The sequence below is a fragment of the Leopardus geoffroyi genome, chromosome E2 (genome assembly GCF_018350155.1).
Source record: "Leopardus geoffroyi isolate Oge1 chromosome E2, O.geoffroyi_Oge1_pat1.0, whole genome shotgun sequence".
Taxonomy (NCBI): domain Eukaryota; kingdom Metazoa; phylum Chordata; class Mammalia; order Carnivora; family Felidae; genus Leopardus; species Leopardus geoffroyi.
The window spans coordinates 58,345,881-58,365,684 of record NC_059335.1 but is presented as its reverse complement, the minus strand read 5'-3'; the positions used below and the strand labels follow the sequence as shown (position 1 = coordinate 58,365,684).

Below are 19,804 nucleotides of genomic sequence, written 5' to 3'. Positions count from 1 at the left end.
CATTATCTATTTCATCAGGATCCCCATTTTTCCGATACGAACACGGAGGTCCAGAGGAATAAAGTCGGCTTGCCCAAGGTCACACTGCCGGTAAGAGGAAAGCTTGCCTCCGAGCCCCAGACCCTGCGTTTTAAGCTGCTCTCTGTGGTGTTCCCCTTAAGAGCCGGGTAAGAGCCGGGAAAGAGGCTGGAGCTCAGACGCCCTTTTTAACGAAAAGCAAGACAAACGACAAAGCCAAAGGGCAAGTCCATCGCACGGCCGCGGTCAACGCGCAGAACCAGGCATCGGGCCTCCAGTGCGGGCCCGGTGCTGGAGCGGACTGCCGGCGAGATCCGTGTTTGGGGACCTCCTTGAGACAGCGGTGGGACAAGCCTCGGGCAGCGACATGGGTGGCCACGGCCAAGGGGCTCCCTTCTCGTGGCTGCGTGGAGGCCGGAGAAATCGGAAGGAGACGGTGTTGGGGACCGCCGGGGCCGCACGCGGCACATCCCCGAAAAGCACCCCCTGCCCTTCCCAGCCTGTCCTCACACGCCTCCCGGGGACAAAGGCCGGCCACTTCTGGAGGCGGTCCATTCATAATCCGCGACAGCTCTTGTCAGCGTTCTGTTTCCTGTGGAGCCGACAGAGCAGTGCCGAGGGAGGGAGGTCTCCGGGGGGAGGGAACACACTGGCGTGAACGTGCCTCCCGCAACCCCCCACAGGCACCTTCTGGGGACGTGGCGACAGCCCGCGTGGGGCCTGCCTCCTCGGTTTCGGCTCCGGCCACTGTCCTGGTCTGCTGCCCGGGGCCAAGCCGACGAGGCTTTCTTCTCCCTCCCGCAGCCTGTGCACCAGGGACCAGGCGGAAGCCGGTTCAAGGCGAAAAAGGCATTTGTGAGCAGCCCTCCCTGCTGCCTGCTGCTGGGGACTGCGGGGGAAGGAGTGACAGGGGAGGGGGGGCATAATTACCCGCCTGTGGATGACACGCACATCTCCCTGTCTCCCCCTGGGCCTAACTGCTTTGGGTCTGTGTAGCCCTCTGGCCGACAAGATGCGAGTCTGAAAAGGTGGCTGGGCACTGGCTTGCAGCACGATGGGGTCCGAGAGGGGCTCCCCGGGGCCCTTGCATGTTTCTCTAGCTTCACCTCGTGAAGAAATCCTGGCTCAGCCCTGCCACGTCCTGCCTTAGCATCTGCCTGGCCCACCCTGTCCCCGCTGTCCCCCACGGCCTGACCGTCCATCCACCCTCCGGTGGGTCCCGCCTGAACCCACGGGATGTCCCCAGCTCAAGACATCCTCCTGGAGACTAGCTCCTGGGCCAGGCACGGATGTGGCCCAGGGCTCCCTCCCTCGGCACACTGACATTTAAGGCTGGAGAGTTCTTTTTTTTTGAGAGAGAGAGAGAGAGAGAGAGCAAGCAAGCTGGGGAGGGGCTGAGAGAGAGGGAGACACAGAATCCGAAGCACTGAGTCGCCAGCACAGAGCCCGACGTGGGGCTCGAACTCAAGAACCGTGGGATCACGACCTGAGCGGAAATCAACAGTCAGACGCTTAACAGACTGAGCCCCCCCCAGGCGCCCCGGGGCCAGAGAACTCTTTGCTGCGGGCGGCCCTGTGCACTGTGGGATGTTGAACAGCATCCCTGGCCTCTACCCACTGGATGCCAGGGGCACGCTCCCATCGCGACAAGGAAAATCTCTCCAGACATGGCCAAATTTCCCCCGGGGGATGGGCGAAGGCACAAACTCACCCCAGCTGAGAGCCATCAATGCAGCCTAAGGGACCCCACCAGTATGCTGCGGGACCAGGGTTTCAGACCCCGTTCTGCCATCGGCCTCGGACAAAAAACCGCTCTCTCTCGGCCCCGATTTTACCACATAAAAAATCAGAGGGGCTGAATGGGGCCTTCCGGCCGTCCCAGATTCTCCGATGCTGCTTAGAATCAATGGCTCCAAAGGGGGGACAGGCTTGTGTCTCAGTTAACAGGGCCAGGAAGGAAGGGACGCGATGATGTGAAGGCGCTCATACGGCCAAAGGGGGGTGAAGGCCGCCAACGGGTTATGTGGGCTACCCTGGTGCCTTGGGCCTCTCAGTCACTGTCCTTTATCTCCGCAGACCTCCTTCTCTCCAACCTAAGCAAAACCTGCTACGAAGAACAAAGTATAGGCTATCAGTCATGTACACTCTAGTGTGATCTAGCCCCACCTCTACTATCTCCACGGGACCATGCTGGAGGCCCGGCTGGAGCATCTCGTGACTCACTGGAGCAGCTCTAGGATGTCTTTGGGAAAGGCGGGACAAAAGAGCTATTCTGCCCACTTGGGCCAAAACGGTGGTTTCAATTTCATCACATCATGTGATGAGGTGAACTTCCGGGTGCCCTGTGCTACCGTCCGTCTCAACAGCTGCCACGGAGGGGCGGGGACAGTCTCAGTCAAGGGCTGGGGCTGGGAGGAGTTACGTGGCCCAGAGGAATCGCCGTCAAGGGGTGGGTCCAGCAGGGCCCCCAACAAGGCAGGCCCTGAGTGGCTGGGTCCCCTGGGCCTCGTGACCCTAAGTCTCCTGGCAGCACCTGGGAAGCCCCAGCTCGTCTGGAGCTGCAGGGTGCCCCAAGACCGGAACGTTCTCAGTGGGCGACCACAGCCCTGACCCATGTGTCCCAAAGGCAGGATTTCCGGTTGTTCCTGGGGGCGGATCATCCCCGAATCAACACTGCTTCGGCTTTTAATCGGGAGTTGGACGGCTGTTCCTGAGGCGGAGGGGAGAGTGCACCTGTTTACTTCCGCAGAGTGGGAGGCACGCGGGCATGGGGGGGGGGGGGGGGGGGGGGATCTGGGTCCCGGCACAGCTCAGCCCCCGTCACAGGTGCAGCCTGGCTCTGGCCTTCTCTGGCCTTCAGTCTCCTCCTCGGTAGGACGCTCGGACTAAATGATCCCCCAGGCCTTCCAGCTCCGCGAGCCCATGATTAATAAAACTCAGACACACCATCTGCTCGCTCTGACATTTAAGAAACAGAACGGCTTTCCAAAGAGAAAGCTGCCCGGTGGAAGTCGCTTCTCCTCCCTCGCCTGCCGATCGAGGGTGGGTTCGCACCCTCCCCACGTCCCAGCCCTGACTGGTGGGGGGGGGGGGGGAGCCGACATGCGCACGGCTCTGTCTCCCCCGCTCCACCCCAGAGGTCAAAACGGGGGAGCTCGCGGACGGCAGAGGCCCTGCCCTGCTAGAACTCTGAACCGACCCCCTTCTGGGACGCGCACCCTTTGAAACGCCTTCTCCGGCCCGAGAGCCAAACGTGCCTCCCGCCAACGCGTCCCCGGACTGCACGACTGTTAGCGCTGGCCGCCTCACCTTCCCCACCGGTGCGGCTGTCCTCCGTGCTGGGGAGTGAGAGCCCCTGCCCCCTTCACAGGTGGGGAGACCGAGCCTGAGAAGGGAGGGGTCGGGCCCAAGGTCACGCGGATGACAAGCAGCAAGGTGGGGGGGGGGGTGTCACCCTTATCCAGAGTGATAGAGAAACAAGGTCTCAGCCCCACTCTGCGGCCACACCGGGATAGATAACCTCCGGGCCACCCCGGTGGCTCTGCCGTGGCGTAGGACGGCAGGCACTGGAGGCCAGGAGAAGAGAAGGGGGCGGGGGGGGGGGACATCGGGGCAGGTGAGACCCTCCCCTGCCAGCCAAACTCCGGAAGTGCTTGTAACTCAGCCCCGCAGCATCGGGCCAAGCGCCCAGGTTCTGCCCCTGGCGGGGCCCCACAGAGAAGAGCCCTGCGGAGGCCCCTGGCCTGGGATCTAGCATTCCTTGTGGGCTGAATCTCAGCAGACCCCCATCCAAGCTGGCCTTGGGCTGCAGTCGGCCCTCGTGGGGGGGCCCAGCCGGTCTGCACACCCTTTCCCTGCCGCTCTCCTCCTCCTCCAGGAAGGGCTCCCAGACCACTCTGGACGCGGTGGCTGCCACTCCCTCTCACCCTCTATGCTGGGCACAGCCCTGGTCGTTCCTCCAGTGCTCTGTCCCCACCCCCCACCCCCACTGCCACCCTGAACTGGGAGAAGCAGCAGCCTGGACTTCCTGTTTTCTCGTAGTAACGACCCATCAAATCAACCCCAAAAGCTGGATAAAAATAGCCCCCCTCCCCCCCCCCCCCGTTTCTTCAAAGCACCAAACCGCTGACAAGACTGTAAGGAGTCGCCAGGCCAAAAGGGACAGGGACGTCAGAGCCCCGGAGCTGACTCGCCACAGAGGCCACGCCGGCCCTGAGCGCATCCGCAGACCCGGCAAGTTCTGAACTTCCGTTTTTATGGCCTTAAGGGTCGAGGGGGACAGAGAGCAAAGCCGGGGGCCTCTGCGCAAGGTGGAGCAGACCCTGCCGGTAACGAGGCAGGACCCCAGAGGGCCACCCCGCTCAGGGTAAGAGGGAGGGGGGAGCCGGCCGGGCCTCGTGCGGAAGCCCCTAGCGTCGCCCTAGGCTCGTCCAGCCCTGGCCTGGGCGGAGCCGCTTCTAGAGCAACAGCGTTCCGGAAACAAACACAAGACCCCCTGAAGGAAGGCACCTTCATCTCAGGCTTCAAATTACACCCGCTTTTTTTTTTTTTTTTTTTTTTTTGCAAATACAACGGGCACAGGCGCACGAGAGATCCACGCCTCCTGACCGAGCGTCAGCAGCACGAACAGGCGAAACAAGCAGGCCCGCCGTGACTCCAGAGGCCGGCACAAACCTGTGGCTCCGACAGAGAAGCGAAAGCCTGACGGGACCTGCGGGTGACGAGACCATCACAGGACGGGTGCCGCGGCCTAAGGCCGCCCCAGAACGCGGGCTCCCCGAGGGCCCTGCCGGTCCCCTCCGCCTCCTCCGGAACCACGGCCGGCTCGCGTGGCAGCTCCGTGGCTGTCGGGGGGACGCGTGACACACACACGCGGGACCTGAGACCGTCGGGGGTGAAGGCACAGCGGGGTCTGCCGCAGGCGAGACTGGTGACTCACACCGCCCCGCGAGCGGGCGGGCGACAGGGCGTCGTCAACCCCCCATTTCCCTTCGGTGTGACATTTCCGCGTGTGAAGGCAGGTGCTCGCGGAAGAACCAGCCACCGAGCAGCCTCCACGGTGGGGGGAGGAAAAGAAAAAAAACAAACGGCCCTGAGGGTGTAATGACCGGCTTCGAGACGCCGAGTCCTTGAGGCTCGGCCCAGCACCCCCCACCGCTATAATTCCGAGTTCTCCGCTCTTTATTACAACTCGCGGCCTTGGCTCCCGGAGCATCTAGCAAGGACTGTTTCTGGGGGGGCAATTTCGGTGGCTGCAATTAGCTGAACAGGCATCTTTTGTCCCCGCTGAAGCACTCAATTGCAGGTGTAATTAGGTCCCCTCACCCCTGAAATCTGCAGAGAGCTGCCCGCCTTGACTAACTGCACCCACAATTAAGTGCTTACGGGCATGTGGCTGCAGCCGGCAAACATGTGCACGCGGCTAATCGCGGGGGCACCGAGCAGCCTTTCAAAAATAGACACTGTGTTGGAGAAATCCAGCCTTCTTGCATTTGTTGTTCAAACGGCTCTGTCCAGCTGGGAATAATGAGGAAAGACAAACACGCCAATTAGGCGAGGTCCATACATAAATAAACTGCACAGCTCCTTAATTAAGCCACTTACGGGAGTGGGCAAGGCCGCCAGGAGAAGGGGGAAGGAGAGCGGTGGCCCCCGTGGGCACCAGGGGGCGACGGAGATGCCAGCGGAGAGGCCCGGACCCCTCGGCCAAGGGGTGTGGCGGTGGGGGGGGGGGCTGGCGGAGGACAGGTGGGCAAGAGGGGGGCTGGGGGAGGGAGGGCAGAGGGGCGGCCTGAGTGGTGTAGCCAGAGGACGGGGTGCCAGAGGAACCTGCCCCCCCCCCCCTTTCCCACAAGCCGGCTCTGCCTGGCATCTGACCTCCTCCGGGAGAACCACCGTCACATCTGCTCTTCCCTCCCGCAGCCCCGCCTCCCCCCTGGGGCCTCAGAAGGGTGGCGGAGCCCCAGATCGAACCCCCTGCCTGCCTCCCGGGTCGGCTGCCTCCGACGCCTTGAGCTGAGACCCCAGGCCCTGGCCAAGCCTCCCCCTCCCCCCGCCCCCGCGAGCGGGACCCACGCGACGTCACACGCAGTTGAAAAACAAAGGACACCGCGGCCTGGATGGAGCCAGCAGATGCCAGGAGGTGCGTGGCTGCTGGTGACGGCGGCTACCTCTGCCCCCCTCCCTGCCACATCCACTTTCTGAACTCCCTGCCACGTTGCTGTATTGTTTCTAAACAATAAAACCAAGCAGATTATACTCCGCTGTAATCAGACAGGGAGAAAAGCTTCCCGCGCCCCCAAGTAGAGCCACTGAAAGCCATTTGCCTTTTGCAGAGCGCAGCAGTCCCGGCTGGAAGCAAAGGGCAAAGGCAATATTTAGATAATTAAAAACCCATTGCTGATGGGGCCAGCCGGGTGGCCACAGGTGGCTTTGGGGTAGAGCAGCAATGGCTCAGAATGGCCTCCGTGCCTCCTCTCCTCCCCTTCCAGCCGCAGTCGAAGCAGGCGGCCAGGTGACCCCTGAGAGACTCTGGTTCCACGGTCCCTGTAAGACGTGGCCCTGGCCTTGCCCTTCCGCCTCACCTCTACTTCTAGCCACACCAGCCTCCCCGCCCCAACCCGGCTCTTCCCGCCTCAGGGCCTTTGCACAGGCGGTGCCCTCGGCCTGGAACTCTCTTCCTCCAGCTACCCACAAGGCTCTCTCCATCCCTCCCCTCCCTTCATGTCTGCTCCCAGACTCCACCTCCCCGCCGTTGCCCCACCCCCTCACCCCACTGTGGGGTTTCTGATGCACTTTATCCCTGCATTTACACCTGACAGATGTGTGCTCCTGTCTTTCTCTTTGGGACTTCACTAGGCTTCGTCACCACCGGTCAGCAGTACCGAGCCAGATGTCTCGCACACGGTGGGGGCTCGGTACTGACTAAGTGAATGAACGAATGATACCCAGGCTGGACACGAAAGCCGCCCGGGGCAGCTGCCTCTGAACAGGGACGGGGCCATAACCTGGACTGGGAACGTGGTTCCGGAAGCTTCCGAGGAGTGCGGGTCCCTGCTCCGTGGGAGCCGGGTCTGGAAGGCCTCCAGGGTGGTGGCCCTGCCCAAGCGCTCAGGCCCCAGGCAGCCCCCGGCAGCAAGGGTGACCGCAAGCGGGTCCGGCTCTGCAGCTCGAGTCCCCTCCTTCGGCCCTTGAATTTTTTTTTTTTTTTAATTTTTTTATATTTATTTATTTTTGAGAGACAAAGTGAGACTGGGGGAGGGGCAGAGAGAGAGGGAGACACAGGATTGGAAACAGGCTCCAGGCTCTGAACTGTCAGCACAGAGCCCGACACGGGGCTCGAACCCACAGACTGTGAGATCATGACCTGAGCCAAAGTCGGGCGCTCAACCGACTGAGCCACCCAGGCGCCCCGGCCCTTGAATTTTTAAAGCTTGAGTCGCACGGAGAATCAGCTCCCGGGAGCACAGCCTCGCTCCTCTGTCTCACCCTCTTCCTGCCCCCCTGCCTGGGCAGACGCCTGTGAAAATCACAATCAAGATCAGCCAAACCTCGATTATCTGCTGTCACGGGGACGGCGGACCGCGGAGGCGCACAGATGACCCAAAGCCCCAGTTTGGGGCCCCGTGACCCTGTCTGGGGCTGCTGATGAGCCACCAAAGGAGTGGGCTTCACCTCATCCCCTCCCTGGGAACTTCCAGGATGGGTGCCAGGCCCCACCCGTCGGGCGCGATGCCTCAGGCCTTTTCACCTCCCCCTTCTCCAACTCCCTGCAGGGCGTCCCCTGATCTGTCCCTCATCCCTCATCCATCCCTCGCTGCCAGCTCGGGACCATGCCAGGGCTTGAGTTTCTGGAACCTTCCCTGTTGTGACCCAGGAGCATCCTCGATAGTGACTGTCCCCGGGCTACACGGTGGCCAAGGCTAGGCCTGCTTCCCCAGCCACTTCGGGGCTGTGTTGGCCACTGCCTCCTCGATGCAGGGAGACAGGTGAGGGAGCCGTTCCTGCCCAGGCAGCCCCCCAGGGGTAGGAGCCCAGGGACGAACAGGCTGTGTTCAAACCCACCACCACCTGCCACCCGGGACCTCTCTGGACCTCAGATTCCTCCCAGCTCCGAGCGTGGATGAAGGACCTACCACCTGGAGAGCGGAGAACATTCCGGGCCCCCCGGGAGGCTCGTACTTTCCGCCATCGACGAGGTATGGCTAACATCCCCGTGTCTCAGACACTTGGGTCCCTGCCCAAGGTCGACAGAGGGAGGGGGGTCGCGGAGGCAGACATTCGGCAAGGGGCAGACACCCTGGAGACCCTCCCGCCTGGGAGCGCGGGTGGTGGCCCTGGCTTCAGGAGGGGCCCGGCCGCTTCCACGCCACCCACGCTTCCACACCACCCGGAGCGGCCCCACTACTCCTTTTCCGAAGAAGCCCAGGTCCAAACCTGCACATCACCCCACTTCCCTAGAGGAAACAAGCCAGTGAGCCCCACAGAGAACTCAGAACTTCCTGGCCTTCAGCCAAACCCACAGAAGCTTGGCTGCTGACCCGGCCCATCCTAATCCTCAGGCAGTTCCTGGCCCTCCCTCCTTGGGACACTTCTCCCTTAGATATCCTCGCCGCGTCTCGCCCCCACCCCCACCCCCCCTTTCATGGCCCTGGGGTCTGCACGGTCACAATCCCCTCTTGCAGCCACTGTCCCCACGGCCCAGCCCTTATGGGGCGTCTCCCATTTGGAAAGCCCAGAGCCCAGGCCCCCCCAGCCTGTATACAGCAGCCGCCCCATGAATGCACATCAGAAGGCCGAAGGAAGCAGGGGCAGGGCTGGGCCCGGAGGCCCACATCCGAGGGACTTTGGAAAGCTGATCCCCCAGGCCCTGTGGCGACACAGGCAAAGTGGGGGAAGGGGGTGAACAAATGGTCCCCGAGGGGCCCGGGCTCAGGGCGGGTTGGTTTGGCCTCTTGGCCCCTGCCAGCGGGACTGGGGTCTCGGCCACATGCAGCTCCAGATTAGCAAAGGGCTCACTCACTTCTGCTTTCAGAGTGTCATCCCAAACCACCAGGCAGCCTTCCTCTTATCAGCAAACTGTCACGCCCAGAGGGCCGTGGGTGGCTTTGTTTTTTATTCTTCCCTCCAGGGAGCCCTGATAAGGAGGCCGACCTTTACCCTCCACTGCTTCCCCTTGGTGGCCTGGAAAAGCACCCCCCTCCCCGCCCCCCCAACCTAAGCAGAGATGGGCCTGGGGCTTCCAGAGAAGTCCACTAACCCCACCCTCAGCCCCCAGGGCGGGAGTTCCCCAGGTGGCCTTGCTGGGGTCCCAGCCCGTAGGTAGGTGGCCCCTCATGTGGCCTCTGAGGTCTCAACGGCAGGCCGCATCTCCCTTCTGTTTCCAGAACCATCCAGCACCCAGGAGAAGCTGGTCCGGCTGGCTGCTGGGAGGGGAGGGCTATGCACACCTCAGCTCCAAGAAACAGACGCGGGCAGGGAGCTGGAGCCACGCACGTCTGACTCCTCACCCCCAGAACAGCCCCGAGTGTCTGTCCGTCGGTAAAAGGACGGCCAAGGGCCATGCGGAATCCCACAGAGAAACATCGCTCGGCAAGGAAAAGAACAAACACGGACACACGTGGCAACCTGGACAAACATCAGGACGGAAGGTCGCGCAAAGGCAGCCACACACACAAGGGCAGGTGGCTCCGTGAGGCTCCGGGGCGGGCGCGCCTCCCCTAGGAAACGCCCAGAAGCACGGAGAGAGAGCAGGCCTAGAACAGGCCGCCAGCACCGGCCACGGGGGCTGAGACGTGGAAACCACCCAGGCGAGCGTCGTGGAGGCACAGGCTCACGGCCCACGCCACGCACACACAGCCGTCAGGGAACGAAACCCCCACGCGCGCTGCGACACGCATGGTCCCCGGGGACGTTACGCTCCGCCCGCGAAGCCCGTCACGGACCGCAGGCAGGCAGGTCCCGAAGGATGCCACCCCCGGAGACCCCGCACTGGTCGGATGCCGACTCGCGGGCCGATGGGGACAGAGTTCGCGTTTGGGATGACGGAAGAGGCCTGGAGGCGGGCGGTGGCGAGGGTCGTGCGACAGTGAAGACGTGCTTCACGCTGCTGAACTGACCGCGTAAAACCAGATGAGACGCTAAGTTTTGTTTCGGCTGTTTTGCCACCGAGTCAAAAGGAGGAGAGACCCTAGCCTGGAGTCAAGGAAGGTCATCGGTGGCCACCTGGCTGGGGTGGAGAGAGACTGGGTCGGTGCACCTGGGAAGGAACTTTCTGGAGGGAGGGCCACGTGCTGCACGAGGACCAGGGCGGCGGGAGCACAGACAGATGCCTGCGTCAGAGGCCAATGACCACAACTCTCGAGATGCCTGTAGTTTACCGGACGCAAACCGTATCCGATAAAGTTGATTCTGGAAGTAAGAACAAAACAAACTTTGAACTCTCGTGTCCCGGTATGTACGTCCGTTCGCTTCCCAGTTATTTCTACGTTGCACACATTAACAACCTCTCCGTTATAAAACCCATGCAAAAAGAGTATCTAAGATATTAGACACACAGAGTTCGAGCATATTCTTCCCGTGTCAGAGGGCTGCCGTGGGTCCCCTGCTTTGGAAGACGGGCGTCAAGGCCGTCTGTGCGAGGGCCGGTTCAGGGGCACAAGGGTAATGTCGTGGGGACAATCTCCAGCCCCTGAAGTCTGCTGACAATAACCACGAACCCGGAGGCCCCGGGCACATGACTCGCAGGTGAGACCAGTCTTGTGCCACACGCAGCTCCCCCCACCTCTGTCACACACGTGTAAGAACAGACGTGACCCCCCCACCCCCACAAATACCCACGGGGGCAGGTGCGGCAGAATCTTGCCGGAACCTGGGAGTCCAGAGCCCCAGACCAGAGGGGTAGATCCGTCCTCCCCCCCACCTCCCCCCCAGCCTCTGCCCAGGGTCACAGCTGGAAGCAAAGCTGGGGGGGGGGAGGGGGGGGCAGCGGGAGCCCAGCTTCTAAGAGTGAGGGTGGCACAGTGGTTATTACTGAGGGGTCTGGAGCAGGAGAGCCCAGGTACAAAGCTCACTCTTCCATTGTTTAGCTGTGTGGCCTTGGGCACATTCCTCCCTGCCTCAGTTTCCCCACATGTGTGGTGGGGATGATGACACTCCCTGTGGGGGTGGCTGCAAGAAGGGACAGCTAATGTACGAGGCACTCTCCACTCACTGTCATCCTTTCAGGACACCCCTTCCGGCCTCTGCAACCGCCCCCCCCCCTCCCCAGGCTCCATGGGGGGAGGGACAGAGTCTGCCAATCTCCCTGCAGCCCAAGTCCAAGTTCATCTGCACGGGCGGGTCTGTGTTTATCCTTAAGTCGTCCTTTTCCTGCCCTGGGCCTAGCACCTGGCTCCTCCCTGGCCCATTGTCTCAGGACCCAGGGCCATCCGGTCCATCCTGGCGGGGGGGGACAAGGGAGCCCCCCACCGCCACTTCCTTACAACAGCTCAGACTCCAAGTCCCTGACCCAGCCCTTGGCCAAATAAACACCAGTGCACACGAAAGACATCCCGGCAAGGCTGTGAGGGTGGGAGGGCCAGGCGGGGACACAGCTCCCAGGGTATTCTGCTTAGGACGCCACTGGCGCTGTCCCCATGTTCAGGGGCGCCCCCACCCCGCCAGCCCTCGGGTCCTGGGGAGCTGGAGCCCATCCAGGATGGGCCTTTTAGCAGAGGGCCTCTCTCTCTCCTGCCCAAACCCACGCAAAGGCCTCTGCGGCCCCCGTGTGCACTGACCGCCCTGTTCTCCGACTGGCTGGGATCAGCTGTGCTCACGTGTGCACGACAGAGCTGTCTGTTTGAAGTAAGGGCCACCCACTGCCCCAGGTCAGGAGGTGGCAGGGGACGGAAGCCATTGCTGGAGCATCAGCTCCCCACCGGCAGCCCCTGGACAACCCACCCCCGCACGGAGGCAGCGAACGGTGCACCCGACGCTCTCCGCCCCAGGACGGCGGACAACGGAGGACCGCTCCCCGGCACCTCTAAGGGGCCCCCAGCAAGGCTGAGCTCCCGATGCCCGCACGGGCTCAGCGATGCCTCCGCACCAGCTTCTTCCCTTTCTTATTTGCTGTCCTCACTGCTGCATCTCCGGGGATCACCTCCCAAATAAAAGTCTCGAAACCCAGCCAGGGGCAAACGTGTACCAATGCGTAGGTGACAAACCCAACAGGGCCCAGGGATGGATGGCTCATGCCTTGCAGGCAGCGGGGTGACGGAGAAGCCCAGAAAAGTGCCCTATGGTGGCGTGGGGGGGACTGGGATCTCAGCACTGGGACAGAGGAAAATAATCATCATCGCGTGGACGTCGTGGCTTCTTCCCCCGCCTCCGACGGGTTGGGATGAGACCGCGCTAGCTCCAAAGGAATGGCCGTGGTGGTGGCTGTAATTGTTCCCTCCGCGTTCGATCCATTAACGGGAACTCAGATCCACCGGCTGGTTGCTCACAGAGGCTGCAGGTAGCAATTTTCCATTTGTGTTTCAAATTTTAATGAACGTGCCTGTCCCCTGGGCCAGCAGCGCGGGGCTATAATCCTGACGGAGCTGGTCGCAGGCGCACCACCCAAGGCTGGGGCCCCAGAGGGATTTCTAAGAGGGCTTGATTTCTCCGGGGAAGAGCTCCAACGAAAAATGGTCCTCGCTCCAGCCTCCCCGGCCCCCGCCACCCCTCCCAGCTGGCTCGGTGTCGAGCAGGCTGCAAATCGTAAGATGATTATTTCTTTCCGACATCCCCAAAGTATCCTATATCCCAAGATGGAGAGTAAAGTTCAGCTCTGATAAGATTGCATCACCGGGGAGGAGATACATTCTCACCCCTGCTCCCTCTGCCTCCGGCTAACATAATTCCTTTCTGATCTTACCCAGGGCATCCAGTCAGGCTGGGAGGCAAACGGGATAATCCATTTTAGAGAGATTGATCAATATCGTTAGGAGCCTTTTAAATGGTTCCACAGGCTTCGAGGAGCCAAGGCAGACGGCTGCGCTGGAAACTGGGGGGCCAGGGGTGACAGGAGGGCAGGCACAACTCGCAGAGATTTCCTGACAAGCCTCTCATTTCCTACCAAACTTGAAGGGCTGGTTCCAATCGGGGCGGAGAGGCCAGACACATGTGGGCAGGTTGTACACTGCACAAGAGGCTGGGCCAAGGGGGCCAGCAGGGTGAAGTCTAGGGGATCCTGCATTCCCGAGACGGGTGTCTGGAGCAAACAGAAGGACACGTGCCCCTTCCGGGCACAAGCGGGGGCAGTTCCCGCCAACAGGTGCCGAGCGGGAACGCAGACCCAGCGTAAATAGAGATTTCGACTTGTTAAAAGAAAAAAATCTCCTGTTTTTTAAGTGTTGGCAATACGCTTTTAAAAATAAGCAAGACGCTGTGTGGGAACCAAGTCAAGCAGAGCTGCAGGCCAGATACTGAGGCCTCCAGGACCTTCCACCAGCCCCAACCAGGAGGCTGTTTCTTCTGCCAGAGGCCCCACCCACCTGCCACCGAGCTGCCCACACACACTGGATCGCGCTCCTTCTCTGCTGAAAATCTCCCAACAGCCTGACCCCCTTTGCTCTCACACCCTGGAAAGGACCCACCCGCCTCTTGAAAACGCGTCTGGAGTTGAATTACATCTCACCCAGACCTCGCTGCCTGGACAGGGCCTCCTCCCTGGCCTCCGGCTGCCGCCGGCGCCCCCTGCAGTCTGTTCTTGGCACGGCAGCCCGAGGAGGCCTGTTCCGCCACAGAGAACCGTCCGTGGCTCTCGTCTCATTTTGAGTGAAAGCCGAGCCTTTGACAACCCTCTCTGGGACCTTGTGCTATCTGCCCTCGGCCCACCTCTCTCCCCCTCGATGGCCTCCTGGCTGTCCCGCCTGCCTCAGGGCCTTTGCAGTTGCCCTTCCCTTGTTGTAACCTGTGTTATCTCCTCTATCCACAAAGGAGCTCTATTAACAACCGTGCTGGAGCCAGCAAGAGGCACGCGTTGGGACTGCCGCAAACAAGACGTCCCTGTCACTTTACATCCCCCCTCCCACCCCCGCCCCGGGCTCTGCTAAAGAGTGTCAGAGAAAGGCCTCCCTGACCGCCACCCCCCCACCCCATAAAAAGCCGGCAAGCTCCCCCTGCTTGATCCCTCTTACCCTGGTACCGTTTCTCCCTATCGCTTTCCCCCATCCAACCTAATGCTTATTTATCTGTTTTCTGGTTTCTTATCTGTGGCCTCTCTCTGACTATAAGCTCGGGGATAGTGGTTGTCCACTGGACCCACTAATTGCCATGTGCCCAGGCGAGCAGGGCGCCGAACGTGTGACCGTCTTCAGGGTCCCTGCAAGCTGCTTATTAGCACGACACTCAAGCCCCGTCACATCCCTACCCGTCTCTCCGGGTGCGTCTCTGGTCCTCCCTCCACGATGAGCCGCCTACTGTGTGCTCAGCACGTGGCTCTTCTCTCCGTTCCCAGAATGCCCTTCTTCTCCCCGCCCCCCACCGCCTGCCAGGTGAACTCCTATTCATCCTTTAAAACCCGGTGAGGAAATCCCCTACTTTAAGAAACATCCCCGACTCTGTCCCCACTCCCTCCTCCCACTACCCCTCCCACAGGCGCTTGTGGGTGGGGGGTCCACGGCCATCTTGGAGGGCAGGGTCTGCCGTGTTGTCCTCCAGGTTCCGCGTGCCTGCGCTTCGTAATGAGCCCACTGCTGTCGCTCACAAGCCCTCCACCGCTCCCCACCCGGGGCGCTAATGACCTAGGGGGGCTGTAATGTGGCCACAGTGACTCCCCGGGCTGCCTTCCAGGGGGTCTCCGCCCCCCCAGCGTGGAGTGACCCCCTTCTCTGAAAAGCCAGGGCTGCTGAGAGAGGGTCGGGGGGGGGGGGGGGCTGGGGCCCCAGCTCCGGCAGGTGGCCTCGTCCTCCCCCCCCGCCACCTGCCCGCCCGCTGGGAGCCAGCTCCCCCTCCTTGCTGGTGGAGGGCCCTTCCCCAGCCAGGCTCCCGTCCTTTCTGTCCCCCTCCCCACGCAGGGCAGCACCTGCCCACGGTCACGGGCCAGAGGGGCCTCCCTTAGCAGCCCCCCAGTGCCCCCCGCACAGGCGAGGGGAGCGGGCAGGGGGAGAGGAGGGCCAGGAGGAGCCCAGGCAGACGGTGCCTCCCAGGAAGCACGGTGCGTCTGTCTGGGGCTACGCTGTGCCCGCTGGAGGGGATCCTCGGCTGCTCAAGGGTGGCAGGAGGTGAGGACCGGGTCAGGGCTTCACCCGGGTCAGGGACAGGGCCCCTCAGAGGCGGCGGGAGGGGGCCAGCCGCGCCCCTCCCCAAATCCCCGTGCCCCCGACAGTATTTTTACAACACTGTTTTGGCACGTCTGCTGTGAACTTAATTTAACATCCATATTGCTGCTACTTAATTAAATAGATGAACTCATTCTACATTTACAAGTCTTAATTCATCCTGAACAAAATTGGCCATGCTCAGTTCTTTATACTCTAGCAGCTCCCTGGAACAAATGGTGGCCTTTTCGAGTTAACGGCAGGGACAGGTTAAAAGCTAATTATCGGCTCTGGTCGCCTGTGTGAGAGAGAGTGGACGTCTTTATCCATCATCAGAAGTGAGCGGAGGTCCCAGCCAGAGGGCGACCAGGGCCGGCGGGCCCGCCCCCCCCCCAGGCGACCAGGGCCTCGACTCTGGAAAAGGGGTGGGCGCCCGGCCCCTCCCCACCTCCCCACCCCCCGCGAGCTTCCTGCCTCTACCTGGGGGCCTCTTTCTGTCCCATCCACCAGGCCGCTCTCCCGGGGAGCCTCTGGTCCTCCCACCGCTCGCGTCTAACCGCCCTGGCGAACGGCACGGCTCCACAGGGCTTTTGTCGGTCTGTCCCCGCCACCAGCACATCTGTGTCTGCCCGGCCTCACCACCATACGTGGACTGAGACCAGGGTCAGTGTCTGCAGCTCCCGCGTGGCTGTGAGCAAGGGGCCTGGCGGGGGCCGCCTGCGGGGGTCCCTGTCTCACAGGCTCAAGGTTCACCAAGCTAAGCCCTGGGCTATAATAGGTGCTCAATAAACGCGACAGGTATGAGTATGGCTGCCGGCTTGGTGTCGGGCACAGGGTGGGGAGGGGGGTGCAGAAAAGCCTTGCTAGCAAATTACAAATCTGGGTGCCTGCTGCCTGGCCAGGGGAAGACAGCAAGACGGGGGGCCCCCCTCAAAGCAACGCTACCTGGTCGGGACTATCACACCCTGGTGTCGGGGCCCGGGGGACAAGGAACGTGACATCTTCTCGGGACCCTGGGAGGAGACGTCTGGCAGATCACCGGCCCCGTCACTGCCAGCAGAGTCAACGAAGCAAACCCGAGGCCGCCGGCGGGCGTCCTGGGGGACCTCCTCCTCCCTCCACACGCAGGCCCTGGGTTGCAGAACGAGACGTTTACCTCGTGCCAGTGAGAGGTCTGAGGCGCCAGGTGCCGCTCTGAGTCCCTTCCGGGCACGTTCGCAGGTGGGCCCCACAGCAGCCCCGTGCAGGCAGGGGACGATCGAGCCCAGAGAGGTTACGCGGCTTGCCCTGGGCCACACAGCTAGCAACCGCGGGGACGAGACGGGAACCCGGCTATCCGGGGCACAGTCCAGGGTCGAACCACAACGCACGCCGCCCCTCACAGAGCAAACGGAACCCCCAGAGGCCGGGAGTGTGGCTGGGCCCCTCTCGGTCTGGGACCCCGGCTCTCAGCTTGGTGGGCAGTGCCCTGCACTCCACGGGGAGCGGCCCCCCCGCCCCCCACCCAAGGAAAGCTGGCCGGCCTATCGAGGGCATCGCGCGCTGGGCAGGAGGGGCCAAACCACAAGGCAGGAAGTCTGGCCAACTCCCCACTCCTCAGCCCCCGGGATCCTGCCTGCCACCAGCCAGACAGCAGGCTCTCCCACACAGCCACTCCGCTCACCGCCCTTCGGGACCTCTGCCAACGAAGGCTTGTGGGTGGGAGCGGGGAGCTAACCCCAGGGGAGGGGCCCTGTGTGTCCCCAAAGCCGTCATCCCACGGCCCGGGGTGGAGATGCCCAGGGCCAAGGGAGGCCAGCACGAGGCCACCAAGCTGCCCCAAGGCCCCTCCCTGCCCCCACCAAGGGCTGCACACCAAGGCCTGGAGGCTGTAAAACGCCACAGGCCAACGGGCCTCGGTGATGCAACGGGAGGGCTGGTTGCAGCACGAGAACCGGTCTCCCTGGGGAGAGACTTGTTTGTCGAGAGAGAGGGGAGCTGGTGATGGTGGGGGGGGGGGGAGCCCACTCATTAGCTTTACTCCTGCTGTGGCTTCACTAACGGCTGCTCCGCGGCCTCAGGGCGTGGTGGGAGAGCCCTGAAATGTGCAGATGAGGCTCCAGCCGCCCTGGACGAGCCCTGTGGGCTGGCTGCCTCAGTTTCCCCGGTGTGTAGATTCCCGCACCGCATCCTGCGCACACGGGAAGTCACGAGGCCATCGGAAGCCGGCCGGCCCCTCTGCCCTCTCCTCCTTGTAATTACAGGCCTGGCCCCAGCTTCTCAGCCCCGGGACGTGGACAGGTTCAAACAATACCTGTCTTCCTGGACCCTGCGAGCAGGCGCGGGCATGCCCCGCCCTGGTCTCCTGGCCTCAACCGTGGCTGCCAGTCCCACCGCTCCACACACCTACCTCCGGTCCTCCTGCCCAGGGCATGAGGCTGGCCCAAACAGGTGACTCAGGTGGCCTCAGCGCCCTTAGGGCCTCCTCCCGGGAGCAAGGCCCCATCTATCAACGCCCTCGATAATCATGGCCACGCTAGCACTTAGGAGTGCCTCCCGTATTCCAGAAACATCTTTATACACACGCCACCTTGTTCTGTGCTTCACAGGCAGCTCCGATTTCTGGATAAGCAGAGGCTCAGAGAGGCTGAGCTCCTTTCCCAAAGCCACACAGCCGTCAGGAGACGTGACTGGGATGGGATCCCAGATGGAGCTGGTCTCAAGGCCTGAGTTCTCACCGTGCTCCCCTCCCCCACCGCCTCCTCTGCTGATGTCCAAGGAGCAAAGACCCCCTGTCCCCCCGCCCCCAGAGAAGGCAGGCTTGTGTTGGCATCAGAGAGCGGGGAGTCTCAGAAATGTGGGCGCCCCACCCTGCCTGGAACAGGCGCTCGGTGACACCGCCAACCTGTGGAAGGTTCTCAGGGGCAGACGGCTGAGAGGGAGGGGCCCCGTCCCTCCCTCTAGCAACTGTCTCAGCCCCCAGAGCTGGGGGCTGCAGGGCGTGGGTGGGGGAGGCGGCTCTCGGGGTGCCCCAGCCTTGCCTCCTTCAGTCCCTAGAGACGTCCCCCTCCAACTCCCTCAACCCAGAGGTCGTTTCGTCAGCCTGTCCGCGAACATTGACCCGGCACCTTCCTGCGTGTGCAGGGGGCAGAGGCGGCCCCCCTGGGCTGAGTGCCAGAGAGCTGGGGTGCGTGCACATGCCCGGCCCTTGGGGTGGGCGCACACCCTCCCTCCTCCACTCTGCAGCCGAGCGCCCTTGGCCAAGTCGCTTCGCCCGGGTGCCTCGGTTTCCTCATCTGCAGGGTGAGAGCAGTGGCCCAGGGCCCGTGCGGCCACACTGGACCGAGGAAGCCAGGAAGGGAGGGCGCTGACCCTGGCAGCGAGGTGGGGACTGGCCGGGCATCGAGGGGAGGCGAGGCTGCACCCTGAGGGGTGCTGGGATTCGGGTGGGCCTCGGGCCCCGCCCCCGTCCTGACCACAGGCCTCGGGCAGGTGTGGGGACAGGCACCCCCATCGCTTTCTGTCTCGCAGCTGACCTCAACAGCGGGAGAGGCGAGAGGCATAATGGACGAGCCACTTCCTGGCAAATCCCACAGTCCACCTGGGGCCTGCGGGAGGGGGAGGGGGCATCTACTAAGGTCAGGCAGGGTGTGGGGGGCTGCCGGCTGCCTGAGGAAATCCTTACAGCCGCTACCCTCCCCGTCCTGGCTCAGGCAGCCCCTGCTGTGAGTGGGGAAACTGAGGCTCGGAGAGGGGGAGGCCGCCTGGCCGGCAGGGCCCGGCCCGGCTCCAAATGCCCCCTTCCCATGAGGGCGCCTGGGATTTCCAGGAGGCCCTGGAGAGGCTCCACAGGAAGGCGGCCAAGGGGCCCGTGCCTCCGCCCTGTCGCTCGCTAGGAGATGCCACTGGCTGCTGTGAGTGGTGCCCAGTTTCTCGCTGGCACGCACAGACATGGGAACACTTGGCATTGCAGGGCCCTCATTAGCAGAGGATCTTAAAACAGTATGTGGAAACCCTTCAAGACCCCCCTGGGCTCAGCGCCAGCACACTCGGCGTTTTACGGGGTAAGAACACTGAGACAGAAACGCTGGCCTCTGGGGGGGGGGGGGGGGGCTGGAAGAACAAGGAGGCTGCAAACACACGTTCCCGAATGCAAGGGGAGGGTGCCCAGGCAGGAAGGGGATCCGGGGACGGGACTGCAGAGAGGAAACCGAGGTCCACGGAGGTCTCAAACGTGCCCAGAGCTACTCTGCAGCAGGCAGGAGGGAGGGGAGGCTGGACGGGGAGGGCAGGGCAGGGCAGGACCCTGAGGCGGGAGCCCTCGACACCACCCTGGCTGCATCACAGACTCGCTCTGGGGTCCAATTTCTCATCCAAGAGGCCAAGTTCAAGGTTAGGTGAAGGTGGAAGGCCATTCTGCAGTTTTAATCTCTAAGTCCCGAGAGAAGCCAGCTTCCAGACCCGGGCCCAGTGCCCTCGGCCCCCCACGCTGGGTCCCCCCGGAAGCATCACTGAACTGCAAC

General features: G+C 62.7%; 1 protein-coding gene and 1 long non-coding RNA gene across 6 annotated transcripts in view; one reads left to right on the top strand and one right to left on the bottom strand.

The window, feature by feature from the left end:
• The window catches only part of GSE1 (Gse1 coiled-coil protein), a 390,196-nt gene that overhangs the window by 109,035 nt on the left and 261,357 nt on the right, over positions 1–19,804 (bottom strand). The gene's annotated exons all lie outside the window — the stretch shown is intronic.
• Positions 8,795–10,462, top strand: LOC123577724. Its single transcript, XR_006702049.1, has 2 exons — positions 8,795–8,906; positions 9,405–10,462. It is a non-coding gene; the product is annotated as an uncharacterized LOC123577724 (long non-coding RNA).